The sequence below is a fragment of the Sylvia atricapilla genome, chromosome 17 (genome assembly GCF_009819655.1).
Source record: "Sylvia atricapilla isolate bSylAtr1 chromosome 17, bSylAtr1.pri, whole genome shotgun sequence".
NCBI classification, from domain to species: domain Eukaryota; kingdom Metazoa; phylum Chordata; class Aves; order Passeriformes; family Sylviidae; genus Sylvia; species Sylvia atricapilla.
In genome coordinates, this window is record NC_089156.1 from 8524148 (window position 1) to 8534797 (window position 10650).

The 10650-nt window shown below is 43.8% G+C and overlaps 1 long non-coding RNA gene across 1 annotated transcript; it reads right to left on the minus strand.

Annotated features, from left to right (window-relative positions):
• Window positions 1-8555: 8555 nt before the first annotated feature.
• LOC136368725 (uncharacterized) lies at window positions 8556-9383 on the minus strand. Its single transcript, XR_010744900.1, has 2 exons — window positions 9259-9383; window positions 8556-8937 (listed from the first exon to the last, which is right to left on the minus strand). It is a non-coding gene; the product is annotated as an uncharacterized lncRNA (long non-coding RNA).
• Window positions 9384-10650: the final 1267 nt, after the last annotated feature.

Sequence of the window (10650 nt, forward strand, 5' to 3'; positions counted from 1 at the left end):
GAAGCTAGGAATCCTTGCCCAGATACAATCACAAAGAACAAGTTCTTTCCCTTGCTGTGTATTTCTGGTTTGAAATCATAGTTCTGCTCCATGCAGAGGGAATCTCCAAGGTCTTCCTGTGTAATCTTTTCATTACAGCAACTACCCCAGGGACACAAGCACTAAGGGCCAGGACAGCAAATCAATATTTCTGGAGGAAGTGCTGGACTATGAGGCTTGGAAGCATGAGCAAGATGTGATTGAACATGTTACTGCACATGGGCTGAGCCTTATAATTGGTCCCACATCTCCTCTTTGTGTGAAATGAGCACTGAAGCCTGAAGATGAGCTTCAACATGTGCTGCAGCTCAGTTGTAGGTGTGCTGCTGCTGCTGCTGAGTAATTATTTTCTTCACAGAAATACGTGCTTGAAACTTATTCTGGATACTTAACAGCCAAAGAGGATGGACAGAGTAGCACAGGAGGAAAGACCAGAGTTTCAGAGTAGATGAAAAGCAGACTCTGTATTCATGTGGATTCAAAATCTGATGCAAATTCAGACATGTTAAGGCAGTTACACATCCGCTTTCCTCAAACATCCTAATGGCTGAGCATAATCGCCAGTATCTGGGCAGAGCCAACACTAACCTGAAAGCTGGAATTTTTGCCAGGTTCATCAGGAAGGAGTGAAGGTACTGAATATGCAGTGCTTGGCTAAAGATCAGTTTGGTGGAAGAAATATGTGGAAGGTCTACAAATACCTGTGAATCGTAAAAGTAAATACTAGCCTGGCATTAATGAATAGAAAGGAAGCTACAGGCTGAATTCAATGGAAAACTAGAATTACATTGTTTAATCATACTGGTTTCTCATGTCTCCTAGTAGGCTGGATTCTGGCTCATTTACAGTAAGGATAAAATAGTAAAATTGCACCAAATTCACCAGCATAAGTGAGTTTTGAACACTGCCGTGTTGTGTTGCATTCCTACAGAGGCTGAAGAAGTTTGGAGTGCTGAAAATATCTGCAGATTTACAGCAGCAGTATAAGTTGTGTCAAGGGTGTTTGTTCATGCCTCACCAGGGATCTGCAGAAACATCATTCCAGCTCTGGCAAAATGCTTTTGTCTTAGGAAAGGAGTGATCCTCCACTCACAACATCAGTTCTTGATCAGTGAAATGAGACATTGAATTCATGATGGACTTTGCAGCCTGCTCCCTAACTTTCACAGCTAGCTCCCTGCATTACACACAGAGCAGAATTTAAAACATATAGGTGACATTCAAACATGGGCTAACACTGATGGGAAGTCTAAATGTTTGAAGTATTAGAGCATTGAGGTTATTCAAATAACTGCTGGAGAAGCATGGCACTTAGCATCACACACAGGAGAGGGGGAGTCTCTTTCCATGTGCTTCCATAGCCCTGTCATATTACATCCTGGATTTATTTATGCTGTGAGCCACTTTATTGATTAATAGTGCTGAGAGATTTAACTAGCCACTGAATTATCCTGGCAGGCCAGGTCGGAGATGTTTTATTACCCTGCTCCCTGCACACACACTCCAGCTTACTGAACAGACATTGTGAATTATTGAAGGCGGCATTTTACTCAGCAAGGTGCTCTGGCAAGGGGCTTCCTGGGTTCCCATGGCATTTTAATATCAAATGCATTTCAGCTACTGGCAGAGGACTCTGGGCACTAAAGGCTGTGCTCAGTGTTCAAATCTGTTAGTGCTCACATCAAGGATCGTTACCTAACCTGCCTGTCAAGCGGCTGATTATATTAAAATGAAGTTTGCCAATAAATAAGTCTGCAAATCCACCCAGAGCAGTCTGTTTTCAGGCTAATTGGAAGCTATTTTTTGCCAGAACAAGTACTGCTTGTCCATAGATCAGCAGGTTTCATCGTGCAGTTCCTTACAAGATGTTGTCTCTGTCCTGGTTTCGAACAGACCCACTCTCACACCCTCAGCTTCCCTCCACAGCCACATACACACTTTAGTGTGTGCCATTCATGGGGTCCCTCATGTCAGTCCTGGTGAAGCTAAGATTTGTTCAGGGAGGGATATGGGCCTCACTTTAGCTCTGGGATCCCCTCCAATGTCCATTCAATGTCATCCATCCAACAGGATCCTCTGCAGCAACTCCAGCACCAGCCCCTGCTTTGGTGGCTTCTGCATGATTAATACAGTGGAAGCCTTCAGGTTTAAGGGCCATCTCTTTTCTCTATGAGAGAGCTCAAATTCATGGTGAGAAAGAACCCTTCAGTCCAAAAGTCTTTCCAAAGAAATCTAGGTGGAACAGTGAATTCACGTCTCACCTTTGGCATCTCTATCCTTCTCAAAAGCAGCCTTGAGACAAGAATCACCAATGAAATCTACAATATTACAAACCTGCAGTGACTTTCCCAGAGGAACCTGTATCTGTCCTGTTATGAATCAGAGGCTGGGTTGCTTTTCCTTCTCTAAGAAGTGTCCATTTAAGAGCAGGTTTAACCCCCTTTCACTGCTGGATTACAGCAAAGAGCCACAGAAAAATGCAGGCTTATAGAACAGTCATTTTTTCCTCTCTGTCATGAACCTGGGAGGTCAAGGACATGCACCAGTTTAAAAATAGGATTCTCAGGCATTTTCTTTGCAGCTGGGCTCTTTCTCCTGCTGCCCCAGGAGAAGGGAGGCACAGCCAAGAGCACTTCGCTCATGGGACCAGCTCATTTGGGATTCCTAACTGCTTCCAGCGAGCTTCCAGCTTTACCTTGGGAAGGGATTGTTAATAAACTTTCCTCTTTATGACTAACTGGCTCGGAGGTGTCTCTGTTTTCAAGCAGACCAGTAGCACATACAATTTTAAGCAGGCATTGTTCCAGCCAGGGCCTTACTCATCCAGTGTAAAGGCTGGGCAGAAATGATAGCTTCTTTTATTTACAGATGTGTAAATAACAGCAAGGAATGGCCACAGGAGATAGGAGAAGGCATCAGAAGCTTCACCAGCAAAGAGGGAGATCTCTCCCCCTGCTGATGGGTTCAGGAGGGGAGCAGGCTGCCCACATCACTACTAGAGCCTCCCTGGGACAGGTTGGGCAAACATCTGGCAAGAGCGACACAGTCAAGGACAAACTGTGTCCTTGGATAAGCAAATTGTGTCATGCCCAGCTCTCTCTCCCATTCTGTGTTTTGTTTTCACTGTTTTGGTTTTGGGCAGAGGCTGAAAGTTTCCCTAAAAGCCCAGGATGAGGAGTTACTCCAAAAACAGGCCTTGAAAGTTACCATGCTAGTACCACTCCTATGGAAACATAGAAAGATCAGCTGAAAAAAGAAAAGCTCAAGCTCTTCCTCTGGACTTGTTATCAGTTTTCTCAAGTGGCAAGGACAGGCTGCTCACAGGAATGTGAAAGGCAGCACAGAAACTCCCTGCAGCAAGGCTGGGCACTGCTGGATGCAGCAGCTGGGATCTGTCCCTGTGTTGCAACACTCCAAAGCAGTGATTCCTTGTCTTAGTGTATTTCTAGGAAACTGGACAGACCATTCTCCTACAGGAAAGCCTGCAGCCATTAGTGGCATTCAAGAAAAGCTCCTGGTGGATCATGAGAAAGATTTCTTTTGTGTTTAGTGCTTTTACATGCATTATTTTTTTTTTTTAAATATGGATATATATTAAATAACCAACTGGTATTTCAGTCCCTTAGATTGCTGTCTTTCCCATTCCCTTATCTATGTAAATGACAAGGCCTTAAAAGGCCTAATTTCCCATCATTATTTCTGTACTACTTTGATTTTTGTAGCAACTAATGCAGTAATGGTTATGCTCAATTAAAGATCAGAAATGTACACAGCTCAACATTTGTCATTTGTCCCTTGTCAAATGCAACAAGACACCATCACTAATAAAAGCAAATATCTGAATAAAAGTAAGAGAAAAAAGGCTGACCCTGTTTTTTTGCATTCTCTGTCTATCACCAGTGCTCTCCCCAGAGCTGGTTACGAATCATGAGAATTGTTCTGTAATAATCCAGGTTAACACTAATATTTCCCAGCAGAGGGTTTTGTTTTTGTGATATCCATCCAAGCATTGGGAAGGCACTTGACTGGGCAGCACCAGGCAGCAAGATCATCCAGGACTGTGATGGCTGTGGTGCTTTCCCATGAGTCATGAATTCATAGTCAAATATTCCATGACTCATGGATTAACCTAACAAAACCCAGAGGGAAGAAAAGTTATTGGGTTATTGGTTGACAAGAGCCTTTTAAAAATTAACGTGTCATAATAAGCAGGATACCAACGTCCTCTGACTCGTGAGAAGCTTGTCAGGAAGAGTTTTATGCACTCACCTATTACCAAGGGACCTCAGCTAGGCTTATATAATTAGGATGGGACACTTTTTGCAGCTTCAAGGCTTGAATAGCAACATTAGTATAATCTGGTTACAGAAAGCAGAACCGCATGCAACAAGCTATTAATACCACTTGTATTTAATTGCAGTTCCCTTCCATTCTAGTGCAAATAAACAAAATAGACAAACACATGGGAACCTGAATGGAGCCATAAACGAACCACAAGATAAAATACGGTAAACAAGGTTATCTGTCTCCTCTTCAGTAAATAGGTTATGAACTTAGTCAACACTATAAAAAGAATAGTCTGACCCCACAGACAGGGCGTGGAAGAGAGGGCATGAACACACATTTCCAGAGTCCTGGGTGCATTTGTGCTCCCTTACTTTGCAATGAATTTCCTGGGAAGCTCTGGACACCTGTTCATTAGCATCAACAAAATGAGAATTAAGTCATGCACAGACATCTCTAACTTCTCTACACCTCTCTCCCTCTGGAAAATAACGTGAGTGGAATTGTAGAGTAGAGAGGATGAAATACAATAAATAGTGTGGGGCCAGTGATCAACTGCAGTAAGAGGCCATAGGAAAGCCTGGGATCATGCTAGTCAAAGGTATACATTTCTGAGGAGCACAAAGGAATTGGTATTGGAAAGCTTGTCCACTGGGGGAGTTACAAGAGCTAGAAAAAGCCCCATAATTTTAATTTGGCATTCAGTCTTAGCCTGACCCTCCCCTCCCCAGGCCTGTTTGAGTTCTCTTGTGTAGACATAATATTACAGATCTAAGCCCGATGAGCAATTTAGTACATTTTCCATTCAAAGCATAACAGCCAGTTTGGTTTAAATAAGATATTGTATCATTTCAGCAGTTCTGATTGTATGTTTATAGCTTCCAGAAGCTATATATGATGGATAAAGAGGGAAAACCAAAAAGCAAAATAATAGACTTTAAATGGCAGCTAGGGGAAGGGGAGGAACACTGGAACTATTTGTTTTAAGAAAACTTGCTTGTTTTTAGTGACATTATCCCATGACTCACAAGACTACGCTTTGAGCTTGGCACAACTTACTTTAGATTTCAGATTTTACATTGAGAATCAGATTTTTCTGTCAACAGTCTTTTAATCTTTTAAACTAATATAATATCTTTCATTAAAAACTCCAAGTGCTTCATCATCCTCAGGCTGTATGCTTTCAGACCTTACTCAGCGATTCTCAGTTGACTGTAGCACTCATGTAGGAGCTTGGGGCTCCCTCAGCCAGATGAAACAATTCTAATTACACTGACTTGAGCAGGCAGAGGAGCTGGCTAATGCCAGCCAACATGCTTAGGAGGAGAATCAGCTTGAAAGACATGTGTAATCATTGTGACATCAATTTAATGTGTCACAGGACATGAAATTGAGGCCATGATAAAGAAGAAATCAGCTGATACCTGTGTAAGCACAGCCTGTTGTATAAGGCACAGAGGAGCTGTCCCCTGTGACTCTGACACAGAAAAAGCCATTGGACATGGGTAGGAACAGCCATAGCAAGGTGCACACTCATTCCCTGTCATGCCTACCCTCATTCTGAGGGAGAGCTGGGAGCAGCAGGCCTTTGGAGATGGGAGGTTTAGCTTTTTCTGACTGTGAGCTCCAGAGGATGGTTCCCCACATTTAAATAGGTTGCCCCAAGAGCACTTAAAGAAATACTATAAAAATAGAAAATATACCAGAAACAATGGAAACACAAACATTGCCAGGCACCGCAAGTCAGCTCTGTCACTGAGGATGAGAACTGCCACCCACAGACCCACCCACGTCGAGCCAACCTGCCTAATTTGATCAGGGAAATTCTTGTGGTTGGATTCCTTTAGAAAGACTTTGCACCAACGGGTCCTGGAGCAAATTATACCATTTTAACAACATAAGTGTGCTCTTATCTGAATCATAGAAGGTCTGCTGTTGCACAGCAAATCAAGTGTCCTCCATGTCATCATTTGACCAGGTCCCCATGACCCAGGTGGCACAGCTGTCACCCAGGAAATGTCCTGCCTGGCCCTGGCCAGCAACTTGGCATGGGCCATGTGAGGGCATCACTGCATCCACAGCATGAGTCACTGAGCTCCTGAGCAGCACTCCACATCCCAGCTTTGGGCTGGTCACTCATTGCTTTTCTGTAGCAAAGCTCCTTCAGCTGTTCAGAACAAACCTGCCAGTGTTAGGCTGTTTCCATACAAATGCCTCCTCACTGGAGTGCCACAGGTTGAAAGTGGGAATGAAGAACCACTGGGCTGGTGGAGAAGCCTGCCAGAATCCCTGCCTGATGGCTTATCAGATGAGAGGGGAGGGCAGATGAAAAATTTCAGGAGAATAGAAGAATATAAGTAATGAGAACATGTTTCAAGATTCACAATGAGCAATGATTTAAGTCAGTGTTAAACCTATTCTGTACCTACATAAAGTGACCAGATTATACATTGCTGGCTTTCATACCCTCTGCTTTTTTTTTTTTTTTTTTTTTTTAATCCAAAAAACCCGCCCAAACTCAAGGCCTCTTTGCTGTTTACCCTCTAATTTCATTAAAGAGTAATACCCCTTATCATTATACTTGGTTGTAACAAGTTTGCTGTGTACACATATTTTCCAGAAAATTTCCAACAGAATTCCTTGTACTGATTGCAAGAACTGTTATCAATAAACTTGTTTTAAATAGTGATGCACACATAGCCTTGGCAAAGGGTTTGAGACCTATGTTTCATTTATCTTGAAAAATAAATATGTTTAGAAAAATTCTCTCCTTGTACCCTTGACCTCTCCCAACTGCCAGTAATGTAGACTCAAGGACAGTTAAAGGATTTATCCCTTTAGTACCCACTCCTCAAAGGTGCCAATCAGTGAAGATTAGGGTCTGGCTGTGGTAATAAATTGAATTTAGGCAGTTCTTATGTGGACAGTATAGATTCTATCTGCCTTCTACTCTCTGCCTGGAACATTTACATTCTTTATTGCAGCCCAGGTAGGTGTAACTGTCAAGTGCCAGCCTCAGCCCAGGAGCAAAACAGGACAGAGTGTGTAGTGAAACAGGCTACTGGGAGGTTCCTCAGCTCTTATGTGATCTCAGAAGTGACCTAAGCAGGAAGGAGCTTAAAGAGGCGGCCAAAATGGATCCTCCTTGGAAACAGCAGCTGAAGCAGACTCAAACAGTGCTTCTTTTCTCTGCTGTGTGTAATGAAAAAGATAAAAAAAGAACCCAGAAAGATTTCTGACATTATTTTTTCTGACATTATTTTTTTTTCTGAAGCTCTTGACATTTTTGATAGCTTTTCAGTTGCCCAAAGTAGATGTGATTTAACTTGATGTTATAATATTAGTATTGTCTGCTGTGTAAAATGAAACACTAAAGATACCATCCAAAGTACAGCACAAAGATAATGTAATTATAGGGAGTATTTATGTTTGAAGAGTCAATCCGTAAGGTTTCAGGGCTAACGAATTCCTGATAAGAAACTTCTGACTGAGAAAACTCATGGTGGCACTAGCAGGGAGCACCAAATTTACTTGAGAAAGAAAACAGAATTTTTCTGGCATGTTGGTATGTGAAATCCCACAAGGCTGGATTATGCCTTTCCTTCCTTTATCGCAAGTTTTGTACAGGCTCTGTGACACCAGACCAGCTTGTGTCCTGAGCTACCTCTCACCTGGAGCTGTCTCACCATTCTCTTCTTGGGTTTACCAAACACTGAAGCCCAGCAGCTTCCCAGAAGCAGAGATCTGAAGTTCAGGAATTAATTTGGTAGTAAATATCTTCATCCCCCTTCTCAGCTCAGATAAAAAGAGGTTCAGTCCCAAGGAAACTCAGGCCTCCATATGGCTTTAAGCTTGGAACTTTGCAGAGAAAAGCAATTCTGAAATATTTGCATGCAGACTGGTAGCTTGTGTGCCAGGCACTGGGACAGAAATCACCAACAGAGCTCCCAGAGTTCAAAGTGAAAATGCTGCTCTGCATAAAACTGCACACAGAGATGAGGTACTTCTCATCTGACATAGTGAAGGTCTGATGATTTTTCTCAGATTTTTTGTGGTTGGTTTGTTTGTGGGTTTTTGTCTTGGTTTTTGGTGATTTTTTTTTTTAAGGCCATACTTCAATCACACTCAGTCATTTTCCCTCAAGTTAAAACCCAACTGTTAATTGTAGGTGTTTCATCTTGGTGAGGTTGTGAAGCTGGAGCCAGCACAGTGGAAATCCCACACAAAGACTCTGCTGCAGTCTGTCATTTATTGCCTGAATGGAAAGAGTAACAGCCCAACACAAATATTTGGACTTCTCTTTGTTCCTGGCAGGGCTTTTGAAGCACACACACGAGCAGATAACGTTTGGTTTTGTGAGGATGGGAGAAGCAAAAGAGAGACAGAGCTGGGTATGAGCCAAATCCAGCACTCAAGAGAGGCAGAGGCTGCTCCCAGGGCTGTGCCCAGGGCTGCAGGGCTGGAGCACCAGCACAGGTAGTCTTATCACAGCAGGATGAGTGGATTCCTGGAGCCTTATCAGGGTGTACATCAAGGATGGTTGTTGATTATGAATACAGCACAGGGCAGAATCTCCCACGGGTAAATCCTCTGTCTCTGGGGCTATGAGCAGAACTGAACCAACCATCAAAAGATATAGATCTTTTGCTCCAGATCTGAGCAAAATCCAGACCTGGACCTTCTTCAAAACTCCTCCAGCCTTGTTATATTCCACTTGACCAGATCAAACCTTTAACTAGATAAACAGCACCTTCAAAACAACAGCATTTTCCTGTCCTTATTTCAGAGCAAGGGCTGGACCACTGGAAAGCTCAGCAATTCTGGCTGCACAACCACACAGTTATGATGTTCTATCACTCTCACGTCTGCTGCAAGCCCAAACACACAACTGTGACAGGGCCAGCTTGTCTTTGGAAGCAGTTACAGAGTGCTCACCTTGTGTCTGGTGCTCTGGAAACTCATGCAAGATGTTGCCCCACCCTCAAAAAGCACAGGAGGAGGAGATCAGAGCCCTCCACCGCCCGCGGAGCAGGAGGCCGTGAGCAGACCTGGTTTCACTGATAACACCAGCACAATTTACACAGCCCGTGGAAAAACAAACAACCTGTTGGTTGATATGCCTGATTCCTTGGCTCATGGCCCAAGAGGGAAGCTTGGGAGCGCTGAGGAAAGGATTCAGAAGACAAGCCTTGAGTCAAACACCCACCATAGAGGTTTGTGACCAGGGACCTGTACTTGTACCAGGACTGAGCTGAGGGACTCCTGTGAAGGCACTGTCTCCCCAGCTGGCTGCTGCTCCATTTTCCCTCCTGGTGCTGCATTTCACTAGCAATCACAAGGGATTGCTTGTCTCCAGTTTGCAATACGAGTCCCAAGTGACATAACTTGTAATCCATATAAAAGGCAAGATTAGAATTAAGTTCCAATATTTCTCCTACTGTTCAACCTGCCCTAATCCAGCATGGTTTGCCAAATACCAAACAATACTAACTACTGCATTTAGGCCTTTCTTCTGACATTAAAAAAATAATTGAATCTGCTCTGCAATCGTGACTTCAAGAAGTAAGAAGTGAAGGAAAAAGTCTAAAAGCAACACTGTCTTTGCTGGTCTGTGCATAGCAATGGACTCAAGCAGACAGCAGCTACACAAACAGTTCTGCAGTGCTGGGAACACTGAAAATATCTGCCTTCAGAAGTTCCATGCTATGTTGGGTATTCCTGATCCATGATAGAATTATTCCTTAACATTTACCATAACCCTTCACATCCCTCTGTGCCAGCATGCTTCAGAGCCGGGTTCAGGCAAGGTGACTGCAGGCAGAGAACAATGCAGCACTTTCTCTCGGCAATCTGCACTCAGGTACAGCCCCAGAGCTCCCCTGGGCACACCTGCCTGGCCCAGCCCAAACAAACCTGAGATAGCATGGGCAGGAACACACTCAGCTCTGCTCGCCAGTGCAGTCTGCTGGCAGCTCTTTGCTTGTTCACCCACAGGGACACAGACCAGCATGTGGGGAGCAGAGTGGAAGTAAAACTCAACATTTGTGTTTGCACGGATCAGGATAGCATTAGGGCCTTCCCATGTTTTGGGAGCAAAACAATGGGAATACTTCTTCAGACCTGGTAAAGCAGCCCCTTCAGGCATTGGTCAAGCCTGTTTCTCTTGGCAGCCTCCTGTAGGGACCAAAGAAAACAGGAATTGCTGAAGGATCAGCATCTCTCGGCAAGCACTTCCCAATGGTACAGGCAAGCCTGTACCATTCTTCAGATACTCATGGAAGGAGAGACATTATCTGAATGGCTTTGCCCAGGGTCTGCAGAGGTGCT